Consider the following 24,908-nt stretch of genomic DNA (forward strand, 5'->3'; position numbering starts at 1 on the left):
GTCTCAGGTGTTGCAGTGGATTCACACCTCCCGTTTTGCTGGTCACCCTGGGATGAGACGCACGTTGACGCTGCTTAGGAGACATTTTTGGTGGCCTTCAATGGAAACTGACGTTCGGGCTTTTGTGGCAGCCTGTTCAACCTGTGCTCGGGGCAAAGCCTCCCATCAGTCCCCTTCGGGGCTGCTGCTACCCCTCCCAGTTCCCAGCCGTCCCTGGTCCCACATTGCCATGGATTTTGTCACCGGCCTACCCAAGTCTGAAGGTAATGATACTATACTTACCATTGTGGACAGATTCTCTAAATCTGTCCACTATATAGCATTACCAAAATTACCGTCTGCCAGTGAGACAGCGGACCTCCTAGTCCAACATGTATTCCGTCCCCATGGAATACCTGTGGACATCGTATCTGATAGAGGCCCACAGTTTACTTCCCCGTGTTTGGAAGGTTTTCTGTTCTGCTTTGGGTGCTTCCGTTAGTCTGTCCTCAGGGTTTCATCCCCAGACCAACGGTCAAACAGAAAGAGCCAATCAAAACCTCGAAGCAACCCTTCGTTGTGTGGCTGCTCAACATCCATCATCCTGGGCCAAACATCTGCCCTGGATAGAGTACGCCCACAACTCCCTCACCGCCTCTGCCACCGGTCTTTCACCCTTCGAGGTTACCATGGGTTATCAACCCCCTCTGTTTCCTGCTCAGGAGAAGGAATTGGCTGTTCCTTCGGTTCAGGAGAACCTCCGCCGCTGCCAGAGAGTGTGGAGCGACGCTCGGGAAGCATTGCTTCGGACCACCGACAGGAACAAGACAACAGCGGATAGGAGCAGGACTCCCGCACCTGTGTTTCATCCTGGTCAAGAGGTTTGGCTGTCATCTAAGAACGTACCTCTTCGTACCAAATCACGCAAGCTGTCTCCTCGGTACCTGGGTCCGTTTGTGGTGGAGTCCATCATTAACCCCGCTGCGGTTCGTTTGAAGTTGCCTTCAGCCATGAAGATACACCCTACTTTCCACGTCTCCCAACTGAAACCTGTGTCCTCCAGCCTTTTGTGTCCGCCGGCTGATCCACCTCCACCTGTTCGCCTCATTGACGACCATCCGGCCTACACCGTCAGTAGGCTCCTGGACTCTCGGAGGCGGGGTAGGGGTCTCCAATACCTAGTCGATTGGGAAGGTTATGGACCAGAGGAGAGGTCTTGGGTCCCTAAGCGTTTTGTGTTGGATCCTCAGCTGATCACGGACTTCCATCACGACAACCCTGACAGGCCTGGTGGGTCGCCAGGTGGCGACCATTGAGGGGGGTACTGTTATGTGGGCAGCTTGTCTCTCCCTTTTCTGTTTCCCTTCCTCCTTGTTTTGTCCCCTCTTTTTCTGTTGTATCTGTATGTGTGTTTGTCCCCTTTATGTGGGTGTGTTTGGAGTGGATCAGGGGCGTGCTCAGGATCTGCCTCTCCTGTGCAGCTGCGGGTTGTTTCCAGTGATTCCTGCCTACGCAGCTGCATCCTATTCTCTCATCAACCTGCACTACTTATTCCTGGGCATGGCTCTCCACCGGCGCCAGATCGTTGTTCTTACCAGAGCGTTTGGACATATCTCCCAACCTGCCTGCCTTCCTGCCTGTCGGTCTGCCTGCCTGCCTGCCTGCCTGCCTGCCTGCCTGCCTGCCTGCCTGCCTCAGCCTCTCCTTCCTCCGGAGCCGACTAGCCCACTCTGTTCCTTTACTTCAGTTGTTTTTGGACTAAGACAATTTTAACTTTGATTAAATATTTTTGTTTCTTCCACTCCCTTTGTCGTGTTGTTTCTCTGAGTGCTGGGTTGAACCATAGCCTAACAAGAGAGGCCCATCTCTAGGCTTATCTTGTTGCACCTGAAAGCAGTAAACTCTCAGTACACTGAAGACAGGCAGCCATGTGGAACACCACTACACCAGTCACACAATAGAGAATAGAGTCGGCTCCAAGGGTTTTGAAGCAGCACGCTCCACCCAGAGAACAATGTTATTCCTGTTTACGCTATACTGTCATATATTGATTTAGTGGTTATCCTGTGTGTTTTCTGTCTTGAAGCGTGATAAATTGATGTGTACTCTATTGACATGTAACCTGTTTAACAGATCTAGATGTTATTCTATGTTAATTCCCACATCGTTTTTTTGTTGTTGCATGATGCTTAACTTAATTAATTCCACTATTATTATTATTATTATTATTATTATTATTATTATTAATGTCACCACATACCCCAAACTAAAGCAGGGCCGTAAGGGGGGGAGAGGGTCAACAGTGAGTTCTGTCTCTTCCTCTAGTCAGAGCCCAGTCCAAAGCTGCATGGTGGTGATGGCGGTGGTGTTGTGTCTGGTTAGGGTGTGATCCTTTCTGTGGGTAGTGTGGAGAGTGTCTGTGGCAGTCTGGTAGGTGATCCATCAGGGGGCTGTAAACAGGAGGCAGAGAGAGACAGAGCCAGCAGCAGCAGAGGCAGCAGCAGCAGCAGGGTGCTTGATCTTCCCTAACGCTGCCAGCCACTGAGGGGTCCCTGGTCCCACCGTGTCTCCATCTGGTGCCCTGCCCCCATACTTCACCATCTAATGACCTGTCGGCAGCCAATTTGTATCTCAGACTCCCTCCCTCTCTTTCAGCTCCTCTATGGCTCAGGGTTCCCTTTTTAATGGAAGGAGAACCTAGTCTTGTTAGCTATCTTTGGTTCTCCATCCTATCTATCTTTCTATCTCTATCCTTAAATATGCCCCTCTTCAGTGGTGTAAAGTACTTAAGTAAAAATACTTGAAAGTACTTTTTTTGGGGTATCTGTACTTACTTTACTATTTATATTTTTGACAACTTTTACTTTTACTTCACTACATTCCTAAAGAAAATTATGTACTTTTTACTCCATACATTTTCCCTGACACCCAAAAGTACTCCTGCTTAGCAGGACAGGAAAATGGTCTAATTCACACACTTATCAAGAGAACATCCCTGGTCATCCCTACTGCCTCTGATCTGGCGGACTCACTAAACACATGCTTCATTTGTGTCAGATTGCGACGTGAATGCGGTAGGCGAAGTCAAACGCAGGACACCGAGCTACTGGAAACGATACTTTACTAACAAAGTAACCAGAATACAAAACAACCTCCAAACAGGGAGGGGAAATACCCGCACACTAGCAACTGCCGAAAATGACGAGAACAATCACACACAACACACAATGAACGACAGAGGGTTAAATAGGGAATACAATACAACATAATAGGAAACAGGTGTACACAATCAAGACAAAACAAGTCAAACACAGAAACATAGATCGGTGGCAGCTAGTACTCCGGGGACGACGAACGCCGAAGCCTGCCCGAGCATGGAGGAGGAGCAGCCTCGGCTGATTCCGTGAGGGGGGGCCTTGACGCGCGGCTCCAGCTGTGTGCCGACCCCGGCCTCAGGGACGGCCAGGAGGACGCGGAGCAGGGCGAGTCGGATGACTCCGGTGGAAGTCCCTCAACATGGAGGGATCTAGGATGTCCCTCCTGGGGACCCAGCACCGTTCCTCCGGACCATACCCCTCCCACTCCACGAGATACTGCAGGCCCCCCGTCCGACGCCTCGAATCCAAGATGGAACGGACTGAGTACGCCGGAGCCCCGTCGATGTCCAACGGGGGCGGAGGAGCCTCTCGTACCTCACTCTCCTGGAGTGGACCAGCCACCACCGGCCTGAGGAGAGACACATGGAATGAGGTGTTAATGCGGTAATTAATGGGCAGTTGTAACCTATAGCATACCTCGTTCAATCTCCTCAGGACTTTAAATGGCCCCACAAACCGCCGACCCAGCTTCCGGCAGGGCAGGCGAAGGGGCAGGTTTCGGGTCGAGAGCCAGACCCGATCTCCCGGTGCATACACCGGAGCCTCACTGCGGTGGCGATCGGTGCTCGCCTTTTGCCGCCTGATAGCCCGCTGCAGATGGACATGCGCAGCGTTCCAAGTTTCTTCCGAGCGCCGAAACCACTCGTCCACCGCAGGGGCTTCGGTCTGGCTCTGATGCCAAGGTGCCAGAACCGGCTGATAACCTAGCACACACTGGAAAGGCGTAAGGTTAGTGGACGAATGGCGGAGTGAGTTTTGGGCTATCTCTGCCCAGGGAATTACATTTACATTTTAGTCATTTAGCAGACGCTCTTATCCAGAGCGACTTACAGTTAGTGAATAGATTATTATTTTTTTATACTGGCCCCCCGTGGGAATCGAACCCACAACCCTGGCGTTGCAAACGCCATGCTCTATCAACTGAGCTACATCCCTGCCGGCCATTCCCTCCCCTACCCTGGACAACGCTGGACCAATTGTGCGCCGCCCATGAGTCTCCCGGTCGCGGCCGGCTGCGACAGAGCCTGGATTCGAACCAGGATCTCTAGTGGCACAGTTAGCACTGCGATGCAGTGCCTTAGACCACTGCGCCACTCAGAATATATCCCGACCACTCCTCTTGCCGGTCCTGGCAATACGACCTCAGAAACCTACCCACATCCTGGTTTACTCTCTCCACCTGCCCATTACTCTCGGGGTGAAAACCTGAGGTAAGGCTAATCGAGACCCCCAGACGTTCCATAAATGCCCTCCAGACTCTAGAGGTGAACTGGGGACCCCGATCAGACACTATGTCCTCAGGCACCCCATAGTGCCGGAAGACGTGTAAACAGGGCCTCAGCAGTTTGTAGGGCAGTAGGGAGACCTGGCAGGGGAATGAGACGGCAGGCTTTAGAAAACCGATCCACAACGACCAAGATCGTAGTGTTCCCCTGGGAGGGGGGAAGGTCCGTGACAAAATCCACCGATAGGTGAGACCACGGCCGTTGTGGAACGGTAGGGGTTGTAACTTCCCCCTGGGCAGGTGTCTAGGTGCCTTACACTGGGCGCACACCGAGCAGGAGGAATTCTACAGCTGCACCATCGAGAGCATCCTGACTGGTTGCATCACCGCCTGGTATGGCAACTGCTTGGCCTCTGACCGCAAGGCACTACAGAGGGTAGTGCGTACGGCCCAGTACATCACTGGGGCAAAGCTCCCTGCCATCCAGGACCTCTATACCAGGCGGTGTCAGAGGAAGGCCCTCAAAATTGTCAAAGACTCCAGTCACCCTAGTCATAGACTGTTCTCTCTGCTACCGCACGGCAAGCGGTACCGGAGTGCCAAGTCTAGGTCCAAAGACTTCTCAACAGCTTCTACCCCCAAGCCATAAGACTCCTGAACAGCTAATCATGGCTACCCGGACTATTTGCACTGCCCCCCCACCCCATCCTTTTTACGCTGCTGCTACTCTGTTAAGTATTTATGCATAGTCACTTTAACTCTACCCACATGTACATATTACCTCAACTACCTCAACTAGCCGGTGCCCCCGCACATTGACTATGCAACGGTACCCCCCTGTATATATAGCCTCCCTACTGTCACTTTATTTTATTGTATATATAGCCTCCCTACTGTCACTTTATTTTACTTCTGCTCTTTTTTTCTCAACACTTTTTTGTTGTTGTTTTATTCTTACTTTTTTGTTTAAAATAAATGCACTGTTGGTTAAGGGCTGTAAGTAAGCATTTCACTGTAATGTCTGCACCTGTTGTATTCGGCGCATGTGACCAATAAAATTTGATTTGATTTGATTTGATTTGATTTGAAACATAAACCCTCACGTCCTTCGCTAAAGTTGGCCACCAATACTTCCCACTAAGGCAGTGCACTGTCCGACCAATACCCGGATGACCAGAGGAGGGTGACGTGTGAGCCCAGTATATCAAACGATCGCGAACCTCGAGCGGCACGTACCTCCGACCCTCTGGACACTGTGGAGGAGTAGGATCGGAACGTAACGCCCGTTCGATTTCCGCATCAACCTCCCACACCACCGGTGCCACCAGACAAGACTCCGGGAGTATGGGAGTGGGCTCAATGGACCTCTCCTCTGTGTCATATAGTCGGGACAGGGCGTCTGCCTTAGCGTTTTGGGACCCTGGTCTATAGGTGAGCTTAAATACAAAGCGGGAGAGAAACATAGACCACCTTGCCTGGCGAGGGTTCAGCCTCCTCGCTGCCCGGATGTACTCCAGGTTACGATGGTCAGTCAGAATGAGAAAAGGGTGTTTAGCCCCCTCAAGCCAATGTCTCCACACCTTCAGGGCTTGAACCACAGCTAGCAGCTCCCTGTCCCCCACGTCATAATTGCGCTCCGCCGGACTGAGCTTCTTAGAATAGTAAGCACAGGGGCGGAGTTTAGGTGGCGTACCCGAGCGCTGAGACAGCACAGCGCCGATCCCAGCCTCGGAAGCGTCCACCTCCACCTGGAATGTCAAAGAGGATCCGGATGCGCCAGCACCGGGCCGAAGTAAACAGGTCCTTCAGACGTTTAAACGCCCTGTCCGCCTCAGCTGACCACTGCAGGCGCACCGGACCCCCCTTTAGCAGATAGGTAATGGGAGCTGCTACCTGTCCAAAGCCCCGGATAAACCTCCGGTAGTAATTGGCAAAACCCAAGAAGCGCTGCACCTCCTTTACCGTGGTGGGAGTCTGCCAATTACGCACGGCAGAAACGCGGTCCATCTCCATCTCTACCCCTGACGCGGACAACCGATGTCCCAGGAAGGAGATGGACTCCTGGAAGAACAGACATTTCTCCACCTTCGCATACAGGTCATGCTCCAACAGTCTACCAAGCACTCGACGCACCAGGGACACATGCTCGGCTCGTGTAGCGGAGTATATTAGAATGTCATCAATATACACCACAACACCCTGTCCATGCAAGTCCCGGAAAATCTCGTCCACAAATGATTGGAAGACTGAAGGAGCATTCATTAAACCGTATGGCATGACGAGGTACTCATAGTGACCCGAGGTGGTACTGAATGCTGTCTTCCACTCATCTCCCTCCCTAATGCGCACCAGGTTGTACGCGCTCCTGAGATCCAATTTTGTGAAGAATCGCGCCCCGTAATATGACTCTGTCATACTAGCAATCAGAGGGAGAGGATAGCTGTATTTGATTGTGATCTGATTTAGACCACGGTAATCAATACACGGGCGTAAACCCCCATCCTTCTTCGTCACAAAAAATTAACTTGAGGACGCAGGGGAAGTGGACGGCCGTATGTAACCCTGTCTCAGAGATTCGGTGACGTAGGTCTCCATAGCGGCCGTCTCCTCCTGAGACAGAGGATACACGTGACTACGTGGAAGCGCAGCGCCTACTTGGAGGTCTATCGCACAATTCCCCTGTTGATGAGGTGGTAATTGAGTCGCCTTCTTCTTACTGAAGGCGAGTGCCAAATCGGCATACTCAGGTGGAATGTGCAAGGTGGGAACTTGGTTCGGGCTTTCCACCGTCGTTGCACCTACGGAAACGCCTACACACCGCCCAGTACACTGATCAGACCATCCCTTGAGAGCTCTCTGCTGCCATGAAATGTTGGGGTCATGAGATGTTAACCAGGGAAGCCCTAACACCACGGGAAACGCAGGAGAGTCAATCAAATACAAACGTAATATCTCCTCATGACCCTCCTGCGTTTTCATCCGGAGAGGCGCCGTGACCTCCCTAACCAATCCTGACCCCAAAGGGCGGCTATCTAGGGCATGAATAGGGAAGGGCACATCAACAGGTACGATAGGAATCCCTAACTTATAGGTGAACTGGCGTTCGATAAAATTTCCAGCTGCGCCTGAATCTACTAGCGCCTTATGCTGGGAGTGAGGAGAAACCTCGGGAAACACCACTTTAATACACATTTGATCAACAGAGAACTCTGGGTGAGTTGGGTGCCGTAGCGGCGTCTATCCCACCCCACTCGGCGTTGGCCCACTCCAGCGCCTTGCCGGACAGACAGGAGATGAGGGCGGACACGCTCTCGTATCCCGAGGGCGCCGGGTGAATGGTTGCTAGGTAGAGTTCAACCTGGAGTAGGAAACCCTGGCACCCGGCCGCTGTGCCATCATAAGCCCTCGGGAGCGAGAGCCGAATCCCACTGGACCCCCGGGGGTGAACCGATGGGCATCGCGATTGGGGTGGTATCGTTGGAGGGGGTATAGGTAGACCCCCTCTATCCCATCGCTCAATGGTGTTCACCACCCGTTCCATGGCGGTGCCGAGAGCCTGGATCATGGCCGCTTGGTGTTCAACGCGTGCCTCCATAGATCCAGCTGGCACGCCTCTCCTGCTGACTCCATGAGAGGTGTGTGATTCTGTCAGATTGCGACGTGAATGCGGTAGGCGAAGTCAAATGCAGGACACCGAGCTACTGGAAACGATACTTTACTAACAAAGTAACCAGAATACAAAACAACCTCCAAACAGGGAGGGGAAATACCCGCACACTAGCAACTGCCGAAAATGACGAGAACAATCACACACAACACACAATGAACGACAGAGGGTTAAATAGGGAATACAATACAACATAATAGGAAACAGGTGTACACAATCAAGACAAAACAAGTCAAACACAGAAACATAGATCGGTGGCAGCTAGTACTCCGGGGACGACGAACGTCGAAGCCTGCCCGAGCAAGGAGGAGGAGCAGCCTCGGCTGATTCCGTGACAATTTGTAAATGATGTCTGACTGTTGGAGCGTGCCCCTGGCTATCCGTAAATTTCAAAAACAAAAAAATGGTGCCGTATGGTTTGCTTAATATAGGGAATTTGAAATTATTTATACTTTTACTTCTACTTTTGATACTTAAGTATATTTTAACAATTACATTTACTTTTGATACTTTGAAACCAAATACTTTTAGACTTTTACTCAAGTAGGATTGTACTGGGCGACTTTTACTTGAGTCATTTTCTATTAAGGTATCTTTACTTTTACTCAAGTATGACAGTTGGGTACTTTTTCCACCACTGCCCCTCTTTCTTTCCCTTTACATCACTCTTTCTCGCCACCTCTCCCTCCTTCATTATCCTCTGCTTACTCTTGCTATCCTTTACTCTCCTCTCTCACTCTCCTGTCCTTCACGATACTCACCCTCCCTCCATCTCTCTGCCACTCTCCATCTCACTCAGTCCCCCTTCTATCCTCTTCTGCTTTCTTTCCTCCCGAGCCGGCCCACTTGCTTTCTGAAAGCCTGTCATTGCTGAATGCCTCAGTGTGTTATATGGGTTATAATGGTGAAACCTGGGCTTGATGGAGACAGAGACAGAGACAGGAGTAGAGACAGTACAGATACAGATAGACAGGTGCAGAAGCTTCTATTACAATAAATGGGTCAGGACAGCTGCATCTGCTACTGGCTCCAGATATCCCACTGCAGTGCACCTGATGGACAGGGCTTCAGAATGGTGAGACTGAATCTGATAGCAATATGAACAGTGAAGTTGGGTGACTGTGACAGTCAGGCTCCCCGCTGGTGGTTCATGTAGTGAGGGGGTCAACTATAGTATCTTGTCAAGAAAAGGCTTACAGGTTCAATAAACTTGTCTGGACAACTTTATATCTAAATAGAAACATACTTATACTCAGTTATCTCAGTCTCCACAGCAGGGCTCTCCAACCCTGTTCCTGTAGTGCAGGGCTCTCCAACCCTGTTCCTGGAGAGCAGGGCTCTCCAACCCTGTTCCTGGAGAGCAGGGCTTTCCAACCCTGTTCCTGTAGAGCTACCGTCCTGTAGGTTTTGGAGAGTAAACCTACAGGACGGTAGCTCTCCAGGAAGAGTGTTGGAGAGCCCTGCTGTACAATATGTATTCGCGGAACCAGACGACAAACTTGACTGTGCTGATGAGATGTTGGTACATTTCACAGCACGTTAGTTCTTCCATTACGTGCCAGGCAGCCAATGTATCAAGCCAATGTTTAAAACAGACATGAAAGTGATGAAGCCAGACGCAGCAGCTGTTCCTACTGGCGACAGTACCATTCAGACTCTCAACAGCTACAGTAATCATCAGTATAATTTCCTTCTCAGATGACAGACACTGGCTTTATAGTCCTTGCTATTTGGAATCCCTGGGACGTCCCTACCCCATTGAAGTTGAAATGTAAAAGGGTTAAGGTAAGGGTTATGGTTAAGGTTAGGGTAAGGGTAAGTGTAGGGGTTAAGGTTAGGGTTTAGGGTAGGGACGTCCCAAGGATTCCGAATAGGACAAACCCTATTTTTTCTACCTCTCCTTCACCAGTTGACTGTTTTTTTGGGTGATGCCGTCTTCTTTACCTTTTTTAAAAGACTTAACGAGTATTTATTCAGGCAGACAAGCAAACCCATTCCCAAACAAACCTTTGGCATATCTGTCTTTATTACCAGTTCTGTAGTTGGCTGTGTTGTGTGTTTAGCGAGAGGGGCCTATGTAGTGTGATGTGGGGGATACGTGGAGCTGTATTGTCAAACAGCTGCATTATGGTGTTGTTACCCTAAAGCATTCTGTTCCTACACTGACATTCTCCATCTGTTGGCTGCTTGGCTTCCTTTCAGCTCCACTCATCCTTCAGTCAGTCCAGCTCCACACAAACAGGTTTATCAGCAGATTTGGCCATCAAGCTAATTTATACCTGTGGTCTCTCATCTGGGGTTTTGAGAGTACAGCACCCTGTGTTCGTCTGTGTGTGCATGCATGCCTGTGTGTGTCTGTGTGTGCATGCATGTCTGTGTGTGTGTGTGTGTGTGTGTGTGTGTGTGTGTGTGTGTGTGTGTGTGTGTGTGTGTGTGTGAGTGTGTTTGTATCTGCACTGACACACTGCTGACATGGCCTTGCCATAACTCCACTCTGATCCAGCCCTGGCTGATGGAATAATCACTCTACCCCACAGTCCTGTTTCCTGAACCTGCCTGTCAGGCCCTTGGCATCAAATACACTGCAGTGACGGGCTAAGTGGTTTTTATGAGCCACAAAATCCCATCTGAGCTAATTGCCTAATTGACCACATAATGGTTTGGACCACTTCTAAGGTTTTCAACACCAGCTAATCAGCTTTGGCTTTGAATCAGATGGTAATTGATAATGTGGCTATAATTGTTTAAATTATATATATACAGTATATATTTTATTTTAATGTACAGTCGTGGTCAAAAGTATTGGTCTCCGCAAAGTTTGCTGCCTCAGTGTTGATGATGGCAATTTGCATATACTCCAGAATGTCATGAAGAGTGATCAGATGAATTGCAATTAATTGCAAAGTCCCTCTTTGCCATGAAAATGAACTTAATCCCCCAAAAACATTTCCACTGCATTTTAGCCCTGCCACAAAAGGACCAGCTGCCATCATGTCAGTGATTGTTTCGTTAACACAGGTGAGAGTGTTGACGAGGACAAGGCTGGAGATCACTCTGTCATGCTGATTGAGTCAGAATAACAGACTGGAAGCTTTAAAAGGAAGGTAGTGCTTGAAATCATTGTTCTTCCTCTGTCAACCATGGTTACCTGCAAGGAAACACGTGCTGTCATCATTGCTTTGCACAAAAAGGGCTTCACAGGCAAGGATATTGCTGCTAGTAAGATTGCACCTAAATCAACCATTTATCGGATCATCAAGAACTTAAAGGAGAGAGGTTCAATTGTTATGAAGAAGGCTATAGGGCGCCCAAGAAAGTCCAGCAAGCGCCAGGACCGTCTCCTAAAGTTGATTTAGCTGTGGAATCGGGGCACCACCAGTGCAGAGCTTGCTCAGGAATGGCAGCAGGCAGGTGTGAGTGCATCTGCACGCACAGTGAGGCGAAGACTTTTGGAGGATGGCCTGGTGTCAAGAAGGGCAGCAGAGAAGCTACTTCTCTCCAGGAAAAACATCAGGGACAGACTGATATTCTGCAAAAGGTACAGGGATTGGACTGCTGAGGACTGGGGTAGAGTCATTTTCTCTGATGAATCCCCTTTCCGATTGTTTGTGCCATCCGGAAAACACCTTGTCCGGAGAAGACAAGGTGAGCGCTACCATCAGTCCTGTGTCATGCCAACAGTAAAGCATTCTGAGACCATTCATGTGTGGGGTTGCTTCTCAGCCAAGGCAGTGGGCTCACTCACAATTTTGCCTAAGAACACATCCATGAATAAAGAATGGTACCAACACATCCTCTGAGAGCAACTTCTCCCAACCATCCAAGAAGATTTTGGTGATGACCAATGCCTTTTCCAGCATGATGGAGCACCTTGCCATAAGGCAAAAGTGATAACTAACTGGCTCGGGGAACAAAACATCGACATTTTGGGTCCATGGCCAGGAAACTCCCCAGACCTTAATCCCATTGAGAACTTGTGGTCGATCCTCAAGAGGCGGGTGTACAAACAAAAACCCACAAATTCTTACAAACTCCAAGTATTGATTATGCAAGAATGGGCTGCCATCAGTCAGGATGTGGCCCAGAAGTTAATTGACAGCATGCCAGGGCGGATTGCAGAGGTCTTGAAAAAGAAGGGTCAACACTGCAAATATTGACTCTTTGCATAAACTGAATGTCATTGTCAATTAAAGCCTTTGACACTTATGGAATACGTGTAATTATACTTCAGTGTACCATAGTAACTACTGACATAAAGATCTAAGAACACTGAATCAGCAAACTTTGTGGAGACCAATACTTGTGTCATTCTCAAAACTTTTGACCACGACTGTACACCCCTCGACACTGCTATACAGCACTCTACACCCATCTACACCCCACTACACCTCCAGTACTCTACAACCGTCTACACCCCCATACACCCCACTACACCATAAAGCCCCTCTACACCATAAAGCCCCTCTACACCACACTATAGCCCCCTACACCCTTCTACAGCCCTCTACGCCAAATCTATACCCCTCTACACCCTTCTACATGCAGTCTACAGCCCTCTACAGCCCTCTTCACCCGTCCACACCCCTCTAGACCCCTCTACAACTAGTCTACACTTCTCTACACCCCTCTACACCCCCCAAACCCATCTACACCGCCCTACACCCTACACCCCTCTACGCCCCCTGCAGCCTCCTCAAGCAAGGAAAATATCAAACCAGATCATTTAACTGTGCCTACAGATGTAGGATCTTAATTTGATCACCCTGTTGCAAGATAACTTTCTTGCAATGCAGGAAATGTAAAACTTGTAGTGTATTTGAGGTTTAAAAAGGCTTACGAAGTTTGTAATTTCCACTTTGAAATTTCAGACATGATTTTCCCTTACGAAAAATGTATCAACCTCTACAGAAATGTCCATTAATTATAATCCACATAATAATTCACATTTTCTGTTGCTGTAGAATTATTTTCCTGCTGTAGCAAACTGGCTCAATCCTACTTCTTTATAAAGGATTATATTCCTGTTGTAGCAAAACTGGCTCAAGCCTACATCTGTATAAAGGATTATTTTCCTGCTGTAGAAATCTGACTCAATCCTACATCGGTGTAAAGGTTGGAGCATATACAGAATGATCACGAAGATGGGATTGGATGGACCAGTGGTTCCCAACTCCAGTTCTCCAGTACCCCCAACAGTGCACATTTTTGGACAAACACCTCATTCAACTCATCGAGGGCTTGATGATTAGTTGGCAAGTTAAATCAGGTATGCTTGTCCAGGGTTATAATACAAATGCGTACTGTTGGGGGTACTCGAGGACCAGGGTTGAGAAACACTGGGATAGACTGATGAATCGCCAATATCCCTAATGCTCTCTAACTCCTGAGGGAAGTTTTCATTTCCAGTGGCAGGCAGACAGTTGTCTGTGCATGTCCGTCTGCCTGGCTGGAGAAGTAACAGAGCAGAGCAGAGTTGAGTCTCTGAATCCTCCTAGATGATCGCTCCACTGTGAGAGCTAGCCCAGCAGGCCCATTCTGTCTGTCTCTCAGTGTTTTGGCACAGCCAGCCAGCGAGATAAATTACATTAAATTAAAGCGTGTCTGGATTAGAGCTTGTTAAGGGAGAGAAGAGCCTTTAATTGCCCTGGCTTTGTACAGCTTCACAAAAAGCCAGCATTGCTAATCTGCAGCTCAGGGGTGAATGTTTGCAGCAAACAAAACAAAGACGTACACTAGACAGGCCTATCTAGTAGAAGAAAAATAACATTTCCTGGAAAAGGATTTAGAAGGAATTGGCATTAAACTGCAGGATTTCAATTAGAGAAGCTGCTGATAGCAGAAAAACATTGTCCTTTTAAGCATTGCAGGAGGGTCTTAGCATGATATTAAAGCACCTGGTTCTTTGAGTGGAAATGTGTTGTTGGACATTTCTAGAACAGGTTGCTTTAATGTCTTCATTTTTGTTCTTTGGACATAACATATTTGTCTCTCTCTCTGCAGTATTTTTTTAGTGTATACTGGTAATCTGAATCTGAGAAGATTTTACACTGTGCATTATTACTTTACTGCCATAGCGAAGGCAGATGTTTCAGATAGGCTACTTGTTCCCAGCCTCTCTAGTTGTGATGTGGTGGTCTGGTCATCCAGAACAGTAATCTGTCTTGTCATGCACCGGTGGTGTCTCTGCTCTATCTGCACGCCTGGGAAGAAAAGCAATTGCTCAACTTTCCAACTTCAAACCAAGCTGAGCAAATCCGTCTTACACATTTGAAGGAAAAGGGATTGGATAGGGTGGCGGAAACTCTAGAGAAAACCATTCTGTTTTCATGAATCAATTGTTTAAGAGGAAGCATTTAACCAATGTGTCCACTTTATAACATAGAGACCTGGCTGCCACAAGTGCTCAATATGATGCCTTCCCTGTTTTACAAACATCACATTACTCTGTTGGTCTTCTCAGTCAATAGGATTATGTTTTGTGGCACATTCTTCCTGATAGAGATGTTTCAATATAGTTTACATCTATCCAATCTTAAAATATACACAGGCTGAATCTCAGTCAATAGTCTTACCTTGTTTCCCTGTGTCCTCCTCTCAACACCATCCTTCACTGGCTCCCTACTCAAAACATCAGGAAGCAAATAATATTGCTGCATTGTTGGAGCTAGAAACGTAAGCATTTCGCTGAACCTGCGATAACATCTGCAAAACTGTGTACGCGACCATAAAACTTTGATTTGATGATTTGAGATAAAAACATTGAAACAAGGATGCAACAAGGACTCGTAAGAAAGGAGCATGTCCTTGTCCAAGACTGTGTTGCAAGGGAGATAGATATCTGGTATTGGTCATGTGCTGCTCTCTGCTTCCTCTCCTCCCTGCATGGGTAAAGTAGCAGGCTCAGTTCACCTCAGTAGAGTTCATCAGTGCTCTCCTCTCAGATCCACAGATCAATACAGCTCCACTGATAGCAGGTGTCTTTGCATTGATCTAACCGGCTTGGGCTTTGTCCCTGGTCATTATGGAGATGAGAGAATTACCTTTTCCAAAGGTGCCTGGCTGGGTGTGATTGGGAGAGTGCAAAGGACATGGTTTTACAGGACCAGAGGGAAAATGGTCTCTGTGTGAATGTGTTTCTGGCCTCAGACTCTATTCTCCCTTATTAGTTAGTGTTCTACCATAACCAATCAATATGAGCTATCCCCCAGCCCTGTATTGTCTGACTTTTGTGAAGTCAATATTACATTTCAGACATGCAACTGTCCTGGCAGAGAACTGTGTAATTGATGGTTCATACGGTATTATCCACCTACTCCTCATATTCTGAGGGAGGGAAGCAGAGCCTGTTCAGACAAGACAAGGGAACTCCAAAGATATAGAGAAATCAAATCAAACTGTCTTATTGTGCATGTTGCCATGCAGAACAGACTATTTTGACATCTTTGGTTGGTCTTTTTTTCACACACCACTTGATTGATTTGCTCAAGGCTTGGAATAATTCTATTCTCACTTTGTCATGACTTCCGCCGAGGCTGCCTCCCCTCCTTGTTCGGGCAGGCTTCAGCGTTCGTCATCACCGGCTTACTAGCCACTGCCGCTCCATATATCATCATTCCATTTGTCTTGTCTTGTCAATTACACACACCTGGTTCACATCCCCTCATTAGTCCATGTATAAGTGTTCCCTCTGCCCCCTTGTCCTTGTGGGTGATTGTTTTATGTGAGTTGAGTGTAGCTCGGTGGAGCTACTCGTACCTTGTATTGCCGGGGTAGATTATTCCCCTGTGCCTGTATTTTGTTGTCGCTATCCAGCGCAACTGTGTACGACGGAATAAACTCTGTATTCTGTGATTTACCCTCCTGCGCCTGACTCCTTCTAATAACCCTCATCACGGAATCACCCACCCGCTATGGAGTCAGCGGGAGAGGAGCGCATGCCTGGGTCCAGGAGCATTCCACGATGCTGGCCAGCTTGGGGGAAGCGATGGATCGGGTTCTTCAGGTTGTCCAACGCCTGGAGAGGAGAGGACCCGATCTGTCGAGACCAGCTGGCCAACCGGATCCAGCCACCCACACCCCAGCACCCGGAGGGATCCAGATATCCCGACCACGGGAGTTCGACGGGACGGCGGCGCTCAGGCAAGGATTCCTCCTCCAACTGGAGCTCTACTTCTCCAGCATCAGGCCGGCCGAAGAAGGGAGAAGGTGTCCGTCCTCGTTTCCTGCCTCTCGGGGAAAGCCCTGGAGTGGGCCAACGCGGTTTGGAACGAAGGAGGAGCCGCGTTGGAGAAATACGGGGAGTTCGCTCGCCTCTTTCGGGCTGTCTTGGATCACCCGCCCGAAGGTCGAGAGGCGGGCGAGCGGCTGGTCCACCTGAGGCAGGGGACGAGGACCGCGCTGGACTTCGCATTGGAGTTTCGGACTCTTGTAGCGGGGTCCAGGTGGAACAAGCGGGCCCTGATCAACCCTTTCCGGTGCCATCTGCGGGAGGACGTCCGACGGGAGCTAGCCTGCCGGGACACCATGTTGTCCTTCACGCAACTGGTGGACATGGCCATCCGTTTGGACAACCTGCTGGCAGCCAGAGGACGTCCTGGAAGGGGTCTGCCCGTTCCCACCCCGGACGACTCGGATCCCGAGCTGATGGAGCTGGGTGGAGCTGCCATCCGAGAGAGCGGAGGATGACAGCGACAGTGCCACTCTGGTGGCACGAAGGGACAGTACACCACACGTTGTCGTCAATGTTCTTTTGGGTCTGGAGGCGGTAGGCAGGGCACTCTCGCATCACCCCAGGTATCAAACATCCACACTCTTTCAGAGCCCTCTGCTGTGCACTGTACCCTACCCATTTACTTTCCCGATCACATGGTAGTTCCCCAGTGTAAGGCGCTAGTCGATTCAGGCGCAGCTGGGAACTTTATGGACAGGGCATTCTCATGCCGTCTAGGCATTTCATTGGTTCCCCTATCCATTCCACTCCCCATCAGAGCACTTGATAGTCGACCATTAGGGTCCGGGTTTGTTAAGGAGGTTACTGCACCAGGCACCATGATTACCCAGGAGACTCATTGTGAGCAGGTCCCTTTTTATATGATTGAGTCTCCTGCTTTCCCTGTGGTATTAGGTCTCCCTTGGTTAGCACTCCACAACCCCACCTTCTCATGGCCGCAGAGGGTTCTCACAGGGTGGTCGCGAGAATGTCAGGGTAGGTGTCTAGGTGTTTCCGTTGGTGCAACCACGGTGGAAAGTCCAGACAGTACCTCCACCGTGCGCATTCCCCCCGAATACCTCGATTTGGCGCACACGTTTTCAAAAACGCAGGCTACCTAGTTACCACCTCATCAGGCGGGGGATTGCGCGATAAACCTTTGGGTAGACGCTGTACCTCCCAGGAATCATGTGTACCCCCTGTCGCAGACTGAAACGGCGGCTATGGAAACATACGTCACCGAGTCCCTGCGCCAGGGGTATATACATCCCTCCACTTCACCCGCCTCCTCGAGTTTCTTCTTTGTGAAGAAGAAAGATGGCGGTCTGCGCCTGTGCATTGATTATCGACCACTGAACAAGGAGACGATCAGATTTAGTTATCCTCTCCCTCTCATTCCGTCAGTGATTGAGTCAAGGCATGGGGCGCGCTTCTTCACCAAATTAGATCTCAGGAGTGCGTACAACCAGGTGCGTATCCGAAAGGGGGATGAGTGGAAGACAGCATTCAGCACAACCATGGGGCATTATGAATACCTGGTGATGCCCTACGGTTTGATGAATGCTCCATCCGTCTTCCAGTCCTTTGTGAACGAGGTGTTTCGGGACATGCTTGGTCGCGGTGTAGTGGTCTACATCGATGACATTCTGGTGTATTCCACTACGCACTCCGAGCATGTGTCCCTGGTTCGGAAAGTGCTGGCCCGACTGTTGGAAAATGACCTTTATGCCAAGGCAGAGAAGTGTATGTTTTTCCAGCAGTCCGTCTCCTTCCTCGGATACCGCATTACCACCTCAGGTGTGGAGATGGAGGGAGATCGCATTTCAGCCGTGCGTAATTGGCCGACTCCAACCACGGTTAAGGAGGTGCAGCGCTTCCTTGGCTTCGCCAACTACTATCGGAGGTTTATCCGGGGCTTTGGCAAAGTCGCAGCTTCCATTACATTCCTGTTGAAGGGTGGGCCGTCCCGGCTCCGCTGGTCTGCTGAGGCTGACCTGGCCTTCAGCAGACAGCGGGGTCTGTTCACCTCAGCCCCGGTACTGGCCCACCCCGATCCATCACTACCATTCGTAGTGGAGGTGGATGCGTCCGAGGTAGAGATAGGCGCTGTCCTGTCTCAACACTCGGGCACGCCACCCAAGCTCCACCCCTGTGCCTTCTTCTCGAAGAAGCTCAGCCCAGCGGAGCAGAACTACGACGTTGGTGATCGGGAGCTGTTGGCTGTTGTCCGAGCCTTGACCGTGTGGAGGCATTGGCTCGAAGGGGCGAAACACCCTTTCCTCGTCTGGACGGACCACCGTATCCTGGAGTACATCCGGGCAGCGAGGAGGCTGAGTCCTCGCCAGGCCAGGTGGGCCCTATTCTTCACCCTGTTCGATTTTACACTGTCATACATCCTGGGTACGAAGAACGTGAAGGCAGACGCATTGTACGCACGGCTGTATGACACAGAGGAGAGGCCCAGAGACAACACCCCCATACTCCCGGCCTCCTGCATTGTGGTGCTGGTAGTATGGGCGATGGACGCGGATATAGAGCAGGCATTACGTACAGATCCATCTCCACCTCAGTGTCCAGCTGGGCTGCGGTACGTGCCTGCTCTTATCCGTGATCGGCTGATCTATTGGGTACACACGTCACCCTCCTCTGGTCACCCAGGTATCGGTCGTACAGTGCGCTGCCTGACCGGAAAGTACTGGTGGCCTACCTTGGCTAAGGACGTGAGGGTGTATGTCTCCTCCTGCTCGGTGTGCGCCCAGAGTAAGGCACCTAGGCACCTCCCAGCGGGTAAGTTACAACCTTTACCAGTTCCACAACGACCATGGTCTCACCTAAGTGTTGATTTCCTGACTGATCTTCCCCTCTCCCAAGGTATCACCACCATCCTGGTCATTGTGGACCGCATTTCCAAGGCCTGCCGCCTCCTTCCTCTGCCCGGTCTCCCCACGGCTCTGCAAACTGCGGAGGCCCTGTTTACACATGTCTTCCGGCACTACGGGGTACCAGAGGAGTCTCGGTCAGCTGGGAGTCTCGGTCAGCCTGACCTCTGGGTTCCACCCCGAGTCTAATGGGCAGGTGGAACGGGTCTCGGTGAGGGATATCCTCGATCCCTCCCTGTTGCGGGATTTCCACCGTCGCCATCCAGCTCGCCCTGCTCTGTGTCCTCCTGGCCGGTGCGCTGCTGGAGCTGCGCGTCAAGGGGGGGGGGGGGTACTGTCACGACTTCCGCAGAGGCTGCCTCCCCTCCTTGTTCGGGCAGGTTTCGGCGTTCGTCATCACCGGCTTACTAGCTACTGCCGCTCCATATATCATCACTCCATTTGTCTTGTCTTGTCAATTACACACACCTGGTTCATATCCCCTCATTAGTCCATGTATAAGTGTTCCCTCGGCCCCCTTGTCCTTGTGGGTGATTGTTTTATGTGAGTTGAGTGTAGCTCGGTGGAGCTACTCATACCTTGTATTGCCGGGGTAGATTATTCCCCTGTGCCTGTATTTTGTTGGAGCTACCCGTACCTTGTATTGCCGGGGTAGATTGTTCCCCTGTGCCTGTATTTTGTTGTCGCTATCCAGCGCAAATGTGTACGACGGAATAAACTCTGTATTCTGTGATTTACCCTCCTGCGCCTGACTCCTTCTAATAACACTCATCACACACTTCCTGTTTGCATGTTGAAGCAGTGTCTCGTGCAACTGCTGTAAATGACCTTTTGTTGTATGTGATAAATTGCGTAAGATGTCAAATATATTCTATGTGCTTCAAAGAAAAACAGATGATCATATTTTGACAGAATAAGGCTGGAAAGAAAATGTCTCTGCTATTCTGAAATCTAAAATTGTATTTGAATTATCGCCTCGCGAAACTGTGGTACGCCACTGTTGTACGCGTGTGAGTCTAGTGCCCTGTTATGCATGCTGTCTGTAGCTCTGCACTGTGTGGAAAGCTTGGTCTGTGTACTGTAAATGATAGCTACAGCACAGTGTCTCTCTTCACTTCTCTGCCCACGTAATTAGAGTCTGCTAGCAGCACATGGCCAGAGCTATGCCATCTCAATAGATTCATTATCAGGCCCTGTGTGTGTTATACTTAAGTGGGCGAAACAATCTAGCAGGAGGACAACAAATCAAAGACATTACATTCGAGGAACAGTCAGAGTTTTCCCTTTTCCTCTTCATCCTTACTGGTTTTATATTTCTAGTGCACTTTTAATGTGTCCTCCATAATAGGAATGTCATTGGTCAAGATGCTCCTCACGATAAGTGTGTGTGTGTAACTGTTGGGGGCGGGGTGGATGTTAAGGAGGAGAATTGTACTGTTCAGAAGAGGGTGCAAGAGAGAAACCACTGTCTGAACCAGGGGTTGGAGCACAAATTATTTTCCAATAGTTTCGTTCTGAACAGAAGCATTATACTTTTCATTTCGTTCCACTGTTCTGACCAGCAAAATAAAGGTCTGAACTGGTTAAAACAAAATAAAGGTCTGAACTGGTTAAAACAAAATAAAGGTCTGAACTGGTTAAAACAAAATAAAGGTCTGAACTGGTTAAAACAAAATAAAGGTCTGAACTGGTTAAAACAAAATAAAGTACCGGTTTATATCGTTCCTTTCTAAACCTATGAAATCATGTTTTTTTTTTTTTTTTACAATTAGCTCAAAATTAAATTACTTCACAAATCATGCAGTGCGGCTAGAGCAGCTTGCTATGGAGCGGGAAAGCTATAGCTCAGTGAGTTGTTTACATGTGTGATGGAAAGATAAGTGTAGTTGGTGACTGGAATTTTGCGGGTGGGTAGAGAGCGAGAGAGGGTGGAGGAGGAGGCTTGGCTTGAAGCACTGGGCATCTTGTGATGACATGCATTATCTGAATTAGGCCTAAAGAATTATACCTACGGAGGAGCGGATTCTATGGAGGAACTTTTAATGTCTTTGAACATCAGAGTTGGCTTAACGTTGGACCAGAGAAGCTAGCTAGCTAGCAAGCTTGTCTGTGCAGAGCGGCACCAGAATTAAAAACACATCTTACCTTTTTGTAGTGTGAAATGTGATAACTATAGTATCCCTAACTAGCATTGAAAAAGTTAATCCATTCTCTAATTAAAAATCTCTCTCCCTATCTTCTGAATCATGCTTGTAACGTCGGGCTACAGCTATGCTTCCGAGGGGGAGGGGCAGGTAGGCTACACGCACACACACACTGGTAAAGATTTTCAGCAGGAAAGCAGACACCAGAAGAAGTTTCTGATTGACAGAGGGAGGGCTTTGCATAGGTGCTTTGTTGCATTTTTTGTGGGACTGTAAAAAAATACCCAGAACGTAAAATAACGTTATTAACTGGTTCCCATGCTTTTAAAATAACGGTTCTGTTCCAGAACAGTAGAGATCACTTTCGTTCCCGGTTCGGATTCTGTTCCTGGAAAAATGTAGTTATTTTCCAGTTTTCGGATTTGTTCCCTGAACCGGTTCCAATCCCTGGTCTGAACACATACCCCTGTGTACTACTGTTGATTCAAGAGCGAGAAAACCACTCTGCTTTAAGATCCTCACCCAGGCCCAGACCCAAGGGAGACCCAGGCTACTCAGGTGAAAATGACTCCATGGTGTTCAATTATTCATGGTACAGTGTAGAGATGATTTAGCCAACTTTCAGTCAGTGTGTGTGAGTGTGTGTGTGTATGTGTGTGTGTGTGTAATGTAGTTTCAATATAAAATGCAAGAGCATGGGTCTTCTCTTTCAAGAGGAATCAACTGGATTTCTTTAAACTGGATTGACTGTGCTTCCCTAAGAAGGGGTTTTGCTTCCATGTTTTTGAAGCCTTGAGCCCAGACCTCATAGCCATGATGTTAAGGTTTTTCAGAACTTTAATCGTTGGAGTTTAAATTGAATTCGTGGTTTATTCAAGATAAGCCTATTTTCTGCTGCGGTCTTTAGAAAACTTGAATGTGCCACTGAGGCTATTCCCTTTTCTCTGAATCTCTCTGTGCCTGTGTCTCCTGAAGTGTTGGCTTCGGACAAAGGAAAGGAGAAAGGGGGAGAGAGGGAGATGTGTATAGGCTTTATAACAAATACCCTGTGGTTATACAGGTAATACCATTTGATCCTTACAGTATGCTGTTTGCTACCTCGTCAAAGACATTTGTCTTTGGTAGTACTATTGTAAAGTCCTATAGTAGATCTGACTCTGAGAGTCTATTATCAGTCAGACATTTGATGTAAAGCCTCAAATACTCATTTCATTTTAACAATAGTATTAGTATATTGAAATGCAGTATTGTTTAAGATGTTTTACTTTTATCAAATCAAATCAAATCAATTTTTATTGGCCACATGCGCCGAATACAACAGGTGCAGACATTACAGTGAAATGCTTACTTACAGCCCTTAACCAACAGTGCATTTATTTTTAATAAAAAAGTAAAATAAAACAACAACAAAAAAGTGTTGAGAAAAAAAGAGCAGAAGTAAAATAAAATAACAGTAGGGAGGCTATATATGCAGGGGGTACCGGTGCAGAGTCAATGTGCGGGGGCACCGGTTAGTTGAGGTAGTTGAAGTAATATGTACATATGGATAGAGTTAAAGTGACTATGCATAAATAATTAACAGAGTAGCAGCAGCGTAAAAAGATGGGGTGGGGGGGCAGTGCAAATAGTCCGGGTAGCCATGATTAGCTGTTCAGGAGTCTTATGGCTTGGGGGTAGAAGCTGTTGAGAAGTCTTTTGGACCTAGACTTGGCACTCCGGTACCGCTTGCCGTGCGGTAGCAGAGAGAACAGTCTATGACTAGGGTGGCTGGAGCCTTTGACAATTTTGAGGGCCTTCCTCTGACACCGCCTGATATAGAGGTCCTGGATGGCAGGAAGCTTGGCCCCAGTGATGTACTGGGCCGTACGCACTACCCTCTGTAGTGCCTTGCGGTCGGAGGCCAAGCAGTTGCCATACCAGGCGGTGATGCAACCAGTCAGGATGCTCTCGATGGTGCAGCTGTAGAATTTTTTGAGGATCTGATGACCCATGCCGAATCTTTTCAGTCTCCTGAGGGGGAATAGGCTTTGTCGTGCCCTCTTCACGACTGTCTTGGTGTGTTTGGACCATGATAGTTCGTTGGTGATGTGGACACCAAGGAACTTGAAGCTCTCAACCTGTTCCACTACAGCCCCGTCGATGAGAATGGGGGCGTGCTCAGTCCTCTTTTTTTTCCTGTAGTCCACAATCATCTCCTTTGTCTTGGTCACGTTGAGGGAGAGGTTGTTATCCTGGCACCACACGGCCAGGTCTCTGACCTCCTCCCTATAGGCTGTTTTACCAGCAATGATCTATCTACAATCTCTGTGTGTGTATTTTCAGTCTGACTCATAGCTTCTCTCCCCTGGCAACGGCTTTCACGTGTCATTGCCATGAATATGACTGACATACCGAGTGTACATTTGATTTAATCCCAGCCAAGGAGTCGATCTTTTTACAAAACTCATGCCGCTCCTAGGATAAGAAATGTGTACATTGTGCTTTTTACACTTCATAGAAAAGAGTGTATAGATATATAGTCAGTTTGTTTTGAGATACAGTATCATCTTTTCTTTTACTTGCTGCCCACGTTCGATGTCTTCGGTGTGCCTGGCGCTTCTGATATTTGGGCTCTGATTGTTTGAAAAATATTGCTATTAGGGCCTCCCAAGTGGCGCAGCGGTCTAAGGCACTGATCAGTGCTAGAGGCGTCACTACAGATCCGGGTTAGATCCCGGGCTGTATTGCAGCCGGCCGCGACCAGGAGACCCATGAGGCGGCGCACAATTCGCCCAGCGTCATCCGGGTTAGGGGAGGGTTTGGCCGGCTGGGATGTCATTGTCCCATCGCGCTCTAGCGACTCCTTGTGGCGGCCGGGCGCATGCACGCTGGCTTCGGTCGCTAGCTGTACGGTGTTTCCTCCGACACATTGGTGCGGCTGGCTTCCGGGTCAAGAAGCAGTGTGTCAAGAAGCAGTGCGGCTTGGCGGTGTCGCGTTTCGGTGGACGCATGGCTCTTGACCTTTCCCGAGTCTGCACGGGAGTTGCAGCGATGGGGCAAGACTGTAACTACCAATTGGATATCACAACATTGGGGAGAAAAAGGGGTAAAAAATAAATTAAAATATTGATCGCTATTAGTGCTTAGAGGGGTCGCTATTGTTGTGGAAATGAAGCATTGTGAAGAGAGGAACACTTCCCCTGGTAGGCTGCGGTAGGATGATAGGCTGCGGTAGGATGATAGGCTGCTGGAGGATGACAGGCTCCTGGTATGCTGCTGTAGGAGGAGAGGCTCCTGGTAGGCTGCTGTAGGATGACAGGCTTTTGGTAGGCTGCTGTAGGATGACAGGCTCCTGGTAGGCTGCTGTAGGATGACAGGCTTTTGGTAGGCTGCTGTAGGAGGAGAGGCTCCTGGTAGGCTGCGGTAGGATGACAGGCTCCTGGTAGGCT

At 49.0% G+C, this 24,908-nt stretch overlaps 1 protein-coding gene across 3 annotated transcripts in view; it reads left to right on the forward strand.

The window, feature by feature from the left end:
* Window positions 1–24,908, forward strand: part of LOC121558164 (seizure protein 6 homolog) — a 143,250-nt gene that overhangs the window by 53,918 nt on the left and 64,424 nt on the right. The window lies entirely within an intron of this gene.

This window comes from Coregonus clupeaformis, chromosome 5 (genome assembly GCF_020615455.1).
Source record: "Coregonus clupeaformis isolate EN_2021a chromosome 5, ASM2061545v1, whole genome shotgun sequence".
In the NCBI taxonomy this organism is placed as follows: Eukaryota; Metazoa; Chordata; class Actinopteri; order Salmoniformes; family Salmonidae; genus Coregonus; species Coregonus clupeaformis.